Consider the following 12,287-nt stretch of genomic DNA (forward strand, 5'->3'; position numbering starts at 1 on the left):
CAGACCCTGCACCCAGAACCCAAACCCCCTCCTAGAGCTTGTAAACCCTCTCTGCTCCCAAACCCCAAACCCCTGTCCCAGCCCAGACCCTGCACCCAGCCCCAAGCCCCCTCCTGCACCCCAACCCCCTGTCCCAGCCCAGACCCTGCACCCAGCACCCAATCCCCCTCCTGCACCCCACCCGCCTGTCCCAGCCCAGACCCTGCACCCAGCACCCAAACCCTCCTAGAGCTTGTACCCCTTCTGCTCCCAAACCCCAAACCCTGTCCCAGCCCAGACCCTGCACCCAGCCCCAAGCCCCTCCTGCACCCCAACCCCTGTCCCAGCCCAGACCCTGCACCTAGCACCCAAACCCCTCCTGCACCCCAACCCCTGTCCCAGCCCAGACCCTGCACCCAGCACCCAAACCCTCCTAGAGCTTGTACCCCTTCTGCTCCCAACCCCAAACCCCTGTCCCAGCCCAGACCCTGCACCCAGAACCCAAACTCCTCCCAGAGCCTACACCCCAACCCCTTCTTCACCCAAACACCCTCCTGGACCTTGCAGTGCTTTCTAACCTGATGGGTCTATAATTCTTGATTCTAGCATCTGTCACCTCAAAAGAAGGGCTGGCGTGTCTGGATTTCCTCCGCATCCTCTGCAGTGAAGACAGAAGCAAGGAACTTTTTAGCTTCGCCGCAGTGGCCTGGTCTTCCTGGAGTGCTCCTTAGCACTGATTGCCTAGTGGCTTTGCTGACCGTTTGGCAGACTTCCTGCATCCCATGGACCCTCCTGCACCCCAACCGCCTGTCCCAGCCCAGACCCTGCACCCAGAACCCAAACCCCCTCCTAGAGCTTGTACCCCCTTCTGCTCCCAAACCCCAAACCCTGTCCCAGCCCAGACCCTGCACCCAGCCCCCAAGCCCCCTCCTGCACCCCAACCCCCTGTCCCAGCCCAGACCCTGCACCCAGCACCCAAACCCCTCCTGCTTGTGCCCCCTTCTCACCTCAACCCCAACCCCTGTCCCAGCCCAGACCCTGCACCCAGCACCCCAAACCTCCTAGAGCCCTCCTGCACCCAACCCCAACCCCTGTCCCAGCCCAGACCCTGCACCCAGCACCCAAACTCCTCCCAGAGCCTACACCCCAAACCCCTTCTTCACCCAAACACCCTCCTGGACCTTGCAGTGCCTTCTAACCTGATGGGTCTATAATTCTTGATTCTAGCATCTGTCACCTCAAAAGAAGGGGCTGGCGTGTCTGGATTTCCTCCGCATCCTCTGCAGTGAAGACAGAAGCAAGGACCATTGGGAGCGACGCCGCAGGGGCCTGGTCTTCCTGGAGTGCTCCTTTCGCACCGATGGCCTAGTGGCGGTGCTGACCGATTGGCAGACTTCCTGCATCCCATGGACCTCCGCGCGTCACACCGCCCAAGGCCCCGCCCCGAGCGTCACCCAAGCCCCGCCCCCGAGCGGCGCCCCGCCCAGTCCCCACCCTGAGCATTGCCCCGCCCAAGTCCCCGCCCCTCGAGCGTCATGCTGCCCAAGGCCCCGCCCCCGAGCGTCACCTGCCCCGCCCCAAGCGGCGCCCCACCCAAGTCCCCACCCTGAGCGGCGCCCCACCCACATCCCCGCCCCGAGCGGCACGTCGCCCAAGTCCCCGCCCCAGCCGAGCACCGCCCAAGTCCCCGCCCCAACACGGCACCACACCTCCTAAGACCTGCCTCCCCAGCGCCGCCTGGCCAAACAAAAACAATAAACCCAACCCCGAGTGCCCTCCCAAGGTGCCGCCCCAGCCTGTGCTTGGTAGGCTGGTGCCTGGAGCCGGCCCTGATCCCATGTACTGAACAACCCTTTGCTGTTAGTTGTTGTGCCTTGGCTAGTTGCTCTTCACGTTCATTTTTGGCCTCTGCCCTATACTTTCATTGACTTGCCAGAGTTTACGCTTCTTTGTCTTTTCCTCACTAGGATTTGACTTGCCAATTGTGAAAGGTGCCTTTTAATGATCTTAGAAAGGCTCTAGCGGCTGCACCAGCGAGCCTCTCCTAAACAAGGCCTGCCATTTTACTTGCACCTGGCAACTACTCCAGCAAGCACTGGAGCTGTTTTGCTGCAAAAACAAATTGGCCAGGTGAGACCGATGGCCTATGGTTCCAAAAACTCTCAGTGAGGTGGAGGCGAGGTTTTCAGCTTGCGAACGTGAGGTATTCGCCCTGGTATGGTCCCTAACACATTGGGAATATTTAAGTGGCACAGCTCATTGTGGTGAGGACATGCCATACCCAGTAAAATATGTCATCTCTGGAAGAATTAATGAGGGAAGGGTATCCTCTCCCGGCTGGCGGGATGGACTCTAAGTCTGGTCAATCGATATTCGTACTGAGAAGATCCCCATACGAGAATCCTTCCTATGCTCCGATTACATCGCAGGAGATGAGCACGAATGTCCGCTGCCAGATCCTGATTTAGACTTACTATCTCCATTCTTCTTAGCAACATCCTGGGAAGAAGTACAAGGAAAAGGGTTAACACTCTGGGCAGTTGATGGGAGTGCTTGTCACCACGAAGGGCATCCTGTTGCAGGGTTTGCTGCAATCCAGGAGGGGACACAGCAAGTGGTGCAGGGTACGGTGAGGCCGCCGTCAGCACAAGCTGCACAATGAATTGCGGTCCTGGCAGTATCGTCTGGGGTAGCACCTGAGGAAAACATCTGTCTGTGTTCTGCTTCTAGTTGGGTGGTTCAAGCCCTTCCCATCTGGAAGAAAAGAGTTCAAAGTAAAAGCCCATACGAAGGGGGTCGGTTCTGGCCACGCTTGACAATCAGGCCAATCAGCTAGCAAAACAAGCTGCTAGGTTAGGATCAGCATATACATGGGATAAGACCCAATTTCAGCTGCTGTAGTTAAGATGCCGTCTCCAGATGTGTCAGCAGGCCATGGCATCTTGACCCTGCAAAAACAGGATAATGATCTCCAAGCCCTTTTAACAGCAGGGAAACATCAAGGATATGTAAGGACAAAAACGGATTGATTATAGCAACATCACCAAACTGTGAATTACCTGTACTGGTTATGCCAATAACTCCACGAAAAGAACTAATAACTGTAGCTCATGGCCAGGGACACTATGCTGCGTCCAAAACTTTGGAACGGGTGTCTAAGTGGCGTGGTTGCCTAACATAAAGGAGGAAATACTGGAACAAAACTTTCTCGATTTGGTATCCCATCAGAAATAGATTCAGACAGAGGACCACACTTTGTGGGTGAAGTCACAAAAGCGCTGTGTGCGGCCTTAAACATCAAACAGCGGTTGCACATAGCTGCTCACCCGCAAAATCTGTTATCGTCGAGAGGCTAATAGAGCCATGAAAACTGCTCTTAGAAAAGTAATAGATGTGCAAGGAAGGGATTGGGATAGCAAACTCCCATATATCCTAGCGGCCATGCGATCTACTAGAACTGTGTGAGGGTTTTCACCGCACGAGATGCTAACTGGGAGAATTATGCACACCCTGAACTTTAGTGGGTGGGAGGAGTTCCACCGGATGAGTACCTTCCCAGGGTGCAAATAGACTTATACATGTCACAGTTGCTAGACACCATCAGCAGTCTTCAACATCGAGTAGCTCCTCAACTAAAAGCTAATAACCAAGTCATTAGTGCTTGGTTAGGCCACATTAATGATGTAGGATGGGTGGTTGGTACAAAGGTAATGTTTAGGTATTATATAGAAAAAGGCCATGTCCTTAGTCCTCGTTGGGTGGGTCCAGTTATCATAACAAACGGAGCAAGTGCCTCTGTATATCAGGTTCAAATACCAGCAAAGAAGGGGATCAAATTAAAGTGATTCCATAGCAGCCAGGTAAAGGAATGGAAAGGAAATCAACCCATTTAACTGTGCCAATCATATTTTCTCTTCCATTCCTAGATCGACATGACCGCCATCATCCTATTCTCTATGTATATAGGTTGCACTGTATTTGTTAAGGTTTGGTTAATTGATTTGGTTGAAGGTGACCATCTGTTCTGTATAACAGGGAGTCATTATGCCACAGAGGATCCCATGGCCACCCTGGATCCTTTGGAACAAAATGACCCCATTTCTGTTTTAATGATCAAGGAAGAACCGTGCTGTGTGCTCAAGTGGGTCAAAGAAAGATCGAACAAGGCAGGTATATTTCAAGCAGTAATTTCAGAAATGTGCCTTATCTATCAGGCTGCACCTGTGGGATGCAGAGAAAAACAGAAATGTCATGTAAGTGGGATATAGTAAAACCTCTTTGGGAATTGTACCAAACTTAGGTGCCCAACAGTTCTCAGATTTGCGGTTGCATTAAATTGAAGTACCTGAGCATGTACCATGGGGTGGGTTTCTGGAAATATATCAGCTCCTTGGGTTCATGAAAGACCTAGTGCCATGTTCAGAATTAGTACTCCAGCACAGTCCTTCCTTCTCGGCTCTCAATGTACTGTTGTATCCACACCTTCTTGCAATAGTTCGTCTATGCAGGGAAATGGATGTAAAGCAGGAAGAGTCTTTTCATTGTAAAACTTTCTACTGCAGTAAGATCAAGGTTAAATTTTCCCGTAAATAGTTAGACTTGTATAGGGAGGTTTAAAATGAATGTTACAACGGCAGACTCTGGTAAATGGTCTATGGTAGGTCCGTATGGAATAAGAGTATACCAATTTGTTTTGGTTCTTCCTTCTCCTATTCCTAGTTTAACTGGTCCTGTGGTAATTAGGAAGAAGCAAATCAAACAGTTATTACACATCCCCAGTCTGCGATAAGGAATGTTTTAATCAGCACTACCCTCTGTAATACTATGGTTGTATTTGGGTTCAATGCAAATTTTTCGCCATGTGACAATTTATTCATCGGTGGGTCATAATTTGGCAAAGTTACAGGTGTCGGCAGTTACATCTTTTTAAAACAGGTGTAACACCGACAAGAGGGGGAAATGTTAATTTCAGTATACATGTTTGCCGAATTATTCTGTATAAAAGTTAAAATAAGTTCTGTAAATCAAAAGGCCATTTTGTTTTGGTAAAAGGACAAGGCGACTCCATTGGGGGTCAGGTTCTTGTTCCTCAGTACCTAGAAAAGGCGGGAAAGTGGGAAGAGCAGGAATCTGACCTTGCCCAGCAACAGCTCCTACAGAGACCAATGAGGGAGGGGCCAGGGGCACTGGCTCTGAGCTTTGAGCTGTCAGAGGTGCAGGTGGCTGCTCTCTCCTGGTGCGGTACAATCTTGCCACTGGCTATGGGCCTGCAATAGCTACTTACTAATTAAGTTGGGGTTGTTTGTTTGTTGTTTTGGGAAAGCAAACTTGCATACACGGACCTGGTCCGATTAGTTAGATCAATCGCACTCAGGACGACGCAGCGGTTAGGTGGGAGTTAAGATAGGATACGTACCTGTGTGTTTCTTCTGTTGTCCACGGTCAGTGTTCACTACGGGGTTCTCTTTTCTGGATCCTGCACCCCTTTATCGCTTATGTCTTTAAATATATAACATATTGTATTATATTTGCCTGTGTTTTATTCCGAATCTCCAGAATCATTAATCCATTCCCTTTCCATTCCTTCCTCTCCCCTTAGCAAATAAAGTGTTGTTGTTTTATTTTATAGCTTTGTGTGTGTGGAGTTCATTAAAGTCAGCTCTGATAGATGGCCTTAAAAGGGGGACTCAGCGGGAGATAAACTGTAAGGCTCACCGAGATCTTCTGATCAGATCGGCCTAGAGAGATAAAAATCCTTACGCTTGTTGAACCTCATCAGATCTCTTTGGCCCAGTCCTTCTTGAGAGTGGGAAGGGGCTGGGACAGCAGCTTAAAGCCACATCTCCCAGGGCAGCACAGCACAGCGCAGCGCAGGGGCACATTTCAGTTAGTTTCACTTTGTGCAACTTAACCCTGAGGTTCTCAGCCCTGTGAATGAGACTGTGGAATTACCCAGCCCGTGGGAAAGACTGTGAGTGTAAAATATTCCCAGGGTTGTTCCATCCCTGGGGACCATCTGCCTCTGGAGGCTGGGGATGGAATCAGGACCTTTCACTGCCAGGCTTCTGCTTATGACCAGGACTACGCCAGCCGTGATCAAGTCTAAACAGTGACTTCCAATGAGCCTTAGCCCACCGACTGTTGTTAACGGGCAAGGCGGAAAGGCCTCAATTTACAACAATGGCCTAATTTTGGGTACCTCAGTTTCTCCCTTTGAACTACAGGACTGCAGGGAACTTGTTCCAACTGCAGCCACAGCTGCATGTGGAGTCCTTGGGCACTGCAGGTGTCCAGCCCCTACGCATGTAAAGGCAGGATCCCATATTTGGATCTGACATCAAGAGACATTCTTGAAATCTGGCCCCAGCCCACCACTGTGCTCTGCCTCCCATGCTGCCCAGGGTGGGCCAAAGGGGCTGTAGGAAGGTAAAGCCCTCCCCACCCTGGGAAATTCCTCCCACACAGGTGCCACTTGTGCCTCCCCAGCAGCTGTAGGCACAAGGAGTGCTCGGGAGGGGGAGCATGGACAGGCTGGAGGGGAGGGGTGGAGCAGGGATAGAGGGGTGTGACCAGGTGAAGCTGCACCTCAGTTTTATACAGGGCCGCCGAGAGGGGGCAAGAGGGGCACTTGCCCCAGGCCCCGGACTGCAGGGGCCCCACGAGAGTTTTTCGGGGCCCTGGAGCAGGGTCTCACTGCCCGGGAGCCCCGGAAAACTCTTGCGGACCGGGCCCTTGAGCTTCTTCTGCTCCCGGTCTTCGGCGGCGGGAATCCTTCCGCCTGGGGTGGAAGGACCTCTGCTGGCGAATTACTGCCGGCGGGACCCGCCGCCGACGCAGCCCGGCCTTCGGCGGTAATTCGGCAGCAGGGGTCCCCGCCACGGGTCTCCGGGCACTTCGTGGCGGGTCATGAAACGGAAGGGCCCCGCCACCAAATTACCGAAGTGGGGCCCCTGCCGCCGAAGACCCCAGGCCCCCGGAATCCTCTGGGCGGCCCTGGTTTTATACCCTGGCAAAGCCACTAACACCATTAAAATGAGTGCAGCACACTACTCAGCTGAGCTGCAACCTCTATATTAACCATGTAGTTAAAGTGCTGCAGCGTCGTACTCAGGAACTAGCAGCATCTGCAGCAGCATCTCTGCTCAGCCCAGCTTCCCAGCACAGCTGAATTCTCCTTCTCCCAGACGGCTGCTTTCCTGACTCCTGCCCCAGTCCCCGGGCTGCTCCCAGATCCTCCTGCAGTGGAATGGACACGTGGCCTGAGAGCCCTGGACACTGGATTTCTCTGTTCACCCCACACCATGGACCCTGCAGGAGCGCTAGTGCAAGCTCCTCACCCGCTGCCCTTGATCACTGGTTTGCAGCCCCAGCTGGGGAAAGCTCATTCTCCATGGACCAATGAGTCCCTGGTCTCTCTGCTGGGACTCACAGACAGGGAGAAAATCGGTGCAGGCCTTGCTGGGTGTGGTTACGGTGACGGGGTCACCTACCCCACTAGGGCCCAGGCCGAGATCCCAGCACATTCCACGCGAGCCCCTGACCTGCCATCAGATGGACTTTCAGCTTCTGTCCCTGTGGTGGGGGGAGGCATTGGGTCATTGCCCTGGGGGAGCTGCTGGGCGAGGGAGGCGATTTACCTGCTCACAGACCCAATGGGCTAGTTTTACTTTGGTTATTATAGTTGAAAAGTCATGGAAGATGGGAGAGATTCCAGCAGACTGGAAAAGGGCAAATGTAGTTCCCATATATGAAAAAGGAAATAAGGACAAGCCAGGCAGTTACAGACCAGTCAGCTTAACTTCTGCACCAGGGAAGATAATGCAGCAAACAATTCAGGAATCCATCTGAAAACATCTAGAAGATAATAGGGAGAGAAGCAATAGCCAGCTTGGATTTATCAAGGACAAGTTGTGTCAAACCAGCCCCCGATAGCTTTCTTTGACTGGGTAACAAACCTTGGATGGGGGAAGGCATATATGGTTTATCTAGACTTTAGGAAGGCTTTCAATGCAGTCTCACATGACCTTCTCCTTAACAAACTAGGGAAATACAACCTAGATGGAACTACTCTAAGGTGGGTGCATAACTGGTTGGGAAACTGTTCCCAGAGAGTAGTTATCAGTGGTTCACAGTCAGGCCGGAAGGGCATAAGGAGTGGGTCCCACCATGCTCAGCTCTGGGTCCAGTTCTGTTCAATATCTTCATTCATGATTTAGATCCTGCATAGAGAGTACAGTTACATAGTTTCAGAGCAGCAGCCGTGTTAGTCTGTATCCACAAAAAGAACAGGAGTACTTGTGGAACCTTAGAGACTAACAAATTTATTTGAGCATTAAGCCACTGAGCCATCCCACCCCCACTCCAGGGGCAGCCATGTGCTGGGAATGACGCAGGGCAACAATTTCCCACCTACACAAGGACAAATCGCTGCAGATAACACGGGTGGAAAATGCCCTCACGAGAGAAGATTTTAAACTGACGTTTGAGACTCATGGGGAGAACGGGGGAAATCGGGGGAGACGGGAGAGCTGATCATTGGAGGGGAAAGGGGGGAAATCGCCCCAGATTTTATAGCCCCGTGTGAGACACTGAGCGAGAAAAGGGGCAGAACTAGAGAGAATTTGTATCGGGGGCGAGAGCCAAGTGGCACAAACAGGGACAGGATCCAATTAACCCCTCCCCTACCCCCGCCCACCACTTCTCCCCACTTGGGAATTTCCTGGCTGCACAGAGACAGTTCAACCCCTCCCCGCGCCCCACTGACCTTCCCTCCAACTCCAGCTTCTCCTCCCTGCCTGACACCCCATCTCCCCACACCACAGGGGATCCCCTGCCAGGCCCCAGTCTCTGCCCCAAATCCCAGCGATGCCGGGGCAGCTCCTGCTGCAGCTCCACTGGGGCTGAGGCAGCTCTGAGGCTTCTCCCGGGTTCCCGGGCAGAGTCACTTTCCTGCCCAGCCCCAGTGCCCCCGGGGTCTCACTCCAAGGGGCTCCGTGGGAGGCTGGACACCAGGGATGCAGGACGGCAGGAATGGGGGTGACAGGCCTCCTGTTCCTCAGTCTCACGGCGGGACCCAGGGGTTCGCCGCCTCCGGCTCGGGAGCACTGGGAAGACCTGACCGTGGAGGGGCCGTCGTTGGGGACGGCCTCGCGCAGGCGCTGAGCACGTCCTTATATCACTTCTGTGGCGGGAAAAGGGCTGAGGAGATGGAACGCTGAGGGCTGGTTTTGGCGGGAAAACCGGTTTGGACTGGTTTGAGCCTGTCCCCTGATGGTAAACAAGTCCTCTCAGAGATGGAGTCCAGGGGTCAATAGTTCATATGCTCCAGATTGGATCTTATTTTAAAGCCAGTGATTTACTTCTGTAGACATCTTATTAACCAACTAATGGAACCTATTCAACAGTTCATACTTCTCACACCTAACAATGAGATAAAAAAGAACACAGACAAGCCTTGTCAGTAACAGCTAATGTCCCAACTGGGACGCACGTGAGCTTGTTGCAGAGCTGCTGCTCAGGGATGGGAACCTCCTGGCACCCCAGCCTCCAAAATCACTCAGGCTGCACTTTCTGCACGACTAGGTGCTGGCTGAGGGGGCGTGGAATTGGTGGCCTCTGCTGCAGGTGATGGGAATCGCAGGTATTTAAAGCCATGGCCTAGAGGAGGGAAGTGCCTAACTCCAGAGTCTGCAGCTGCCTAGGCCAGGGCTGAGGATTTAGAGCCCCTAGTGCTGCTGCTGCAAGGTTCAAGCACGCTCAGCCCTGGCATTGCCACCCTCCTGCGGCTAGTAGCTGCAGCTGGCTAAGGCTGGCCTCTGGGAACTGGCCCCATGGCTGTAGCCAGAGAAGCTGCAGGTGGCTCTGTGACTACTGGGGCCATTAAGCTAGAGCAGCTAAAGACACTGGAGTTCACCTCAAGGAACAGAGGGCACCAGTAGGACAGGAATGTCAAGGGGAGCAGGGAAGGAGGGAGCAGGTCAGGCTGGCAGAGGGAGCTTCCAGCTGGGTGGGAGCATTTCCAAAGTGGAAAGGAAACAAGTATGGGGAGAGGTGGTGGTGACCAGGTAGCAGACTAGCATGTAGATGGGAGCAGAGGGAGAGAGGCTGGTGGCTTTGGATTCCCAAGGGCTCAGTCCTGACTTTGGGGAGATGGTGTTTGCAGCTGGCTGGCTCACATGGTAGGATGGGGGCTGAGGGGGGGAATCTGTCAGACCTGATCAGGTGTCTGCTGGCTTTAGAACTCTGAGCTGAGACTAGGACCATCTGCCGTGACTGGTGACATGGGGGGTACTGGAGACATGGCTAGAGAAGGTCTGAATGAGGAAGGAGATAAATCTGTGGGGAGTTTCCTTGATCACTATGAAAGTTCTGCTCACTGTGGACACTGGTAAACCCACATGGGTGTACAGCTCAATAAGAAAACCCGGGGGCTGAGGGAGCTGTGTATGGCAATGCGTACAGTCATGTAGGGGTGTGTGATCAAAATGAAAATGTCTCTGAGGTTCAGTACTGTATCCTATGGCACCAATGGCACTGCCCCACCAGGCCCACACTCGGAGCCCACAGTGACTACATAGGGGCCTACAAATATGTTTGGTGCCGGGACCCACAAAAGGTTAATCTGGTCCTGACTGCCTGAGCACTATTTCAGCCTCACATTTTTGGGTGGACCTCCTACAGTGGGAGCTGCAGAGCCCTCCCCCGCAACACCCCCCCCTCCTGGTGTTGGGAGGGGAACAGGAGAAAGAACAAAATAAGCAAGAGAAGAAGAGAAAGGAGGGAGGGATGGAGGAAAATGTGAAACAAAAAGGACAAACCCTAATGTCCCCAGTTAATTATTGACATACATGTGACCTCAAGTACTACCAATCTGTGTTCCCCCCACCACACACACACACACACCCAACCATCTCCCAAACAGACCTCAGTCCAAAAGCATTCATCCTTCATATCGTTGAAAAGACTCACAGCAAACAGAAGAATTCTGGTTTTTAAAATAATCCTCCAGCAAGACTAAGAAACACATCTATCTGTAGCTTAGAAAACATTCCCAAGAAATTTTAACAATATGTTGTCATGAAGAAACCAAAGGACTAAAGAGACCTGATTTTTCAACTACTTAAAAAAAAAAACTTCTCAAATCAGCATCTTTAGTGTGAAACTCTTTCTGCTTTTGTAACCAGACAATTCTCCCCAGAAGGAGAGGCACTGGTCCTGGAGACACTGCAATACCAGGTCAATGCATGGGATGGACAGAGCAAGCTCCTATTCCGCAGGTAAGTGCTGCATCCCTGACCCTCCCAGAGCCTGCACCTCACCCTCCCCACATACCTCTTCCCACTCCCAAACTCCCTCCCAGAGCCTGCTCCCGCTCCACACACCCCTGCCCCCAACTCTCTCCCACAGCCTGCACCCCTCCTCCTTCCCACATGCCCTCCCGCCTGCCCCCAGTCTCCCACCCAGAACCTGCAACCCCACTCCTCCTCCTGTTCCTGCTACCCCCTGCCCCAGCCCAGAGCCTGCACCCTGCACCCAAACTCCATCCCAGAGCCTGCACCCCAGAACCCCACCCCCACCCAAACACCCACCCACAGACCACCCACACACCCCTACGGCACCCAAACACCCCCCAGAGTCACCACCCCACCTGCACCCCAATCCCCCGCCCAGGGCCAGCACCCTAGACCTCCTCCCCCCACCCAAACTCCCTCCCAGAGCCTTAGGCAGGTGAAGGGCGGAGTTTTGGGGGGCGGGTTCTGAGTGGTATGAGTGACATTATTGGCCACTGGGAGGACTGGAGGACTGGCACCGGCCCTAAGGTAAATCGTGGTTGAGACCCTGCTTTAAGGGATTGGAGCAATGCTGGAGACTGAGGGGCAGGGAGCTGGGGAGCTGTGTGTGCCCCAAGGAGTGTTGTTGTTGTGCTCTGGTGACACAGAGCGGGGGTGGGGAGTTTGTAAGCTGTGGTGTTTGTATAGAGAGAAAGTTTACTAATCCCCAGGGTAAAACTGTTCCTGCTCTGGGCTATACAGGACACTCCTTGTTGTGAGTATAAATCAGTGGGTGAATGTTTCCCAGCAGGGTAATGGGTTCCTAGTTCCAATCCAAGTGATTCCCTTTAAAAACTTTTTCGAATGAAAATCGATTTCCAGACCCATCTCCAGTATGTTCAGGAGTTCGCTGAATGGGGGCGGGGCTTGAAATGAATTTAAACACTCAGCATTTCCCTGTGCAAATGAATAAAGACTAGCAGAGCTGTCCAGCAGCTGAAATCAGTTCCAGTCCTCGGCGTCTCGAAGAGGGACACT

Source organism: Mauremys reevesii, linkage group 17 (assembly GCF_016161935.1).
Source record: "Mauremys reevesii isolate NIE-2019 linkage group 17, ASM1616193v1, whole genome shotgun sequence".
Classification (NCBI taxonomy): Eukaryota; Metazoa; Chordata; order Testudines; family Geoemydidae; genus Mauremys; species Mauremys reevesii.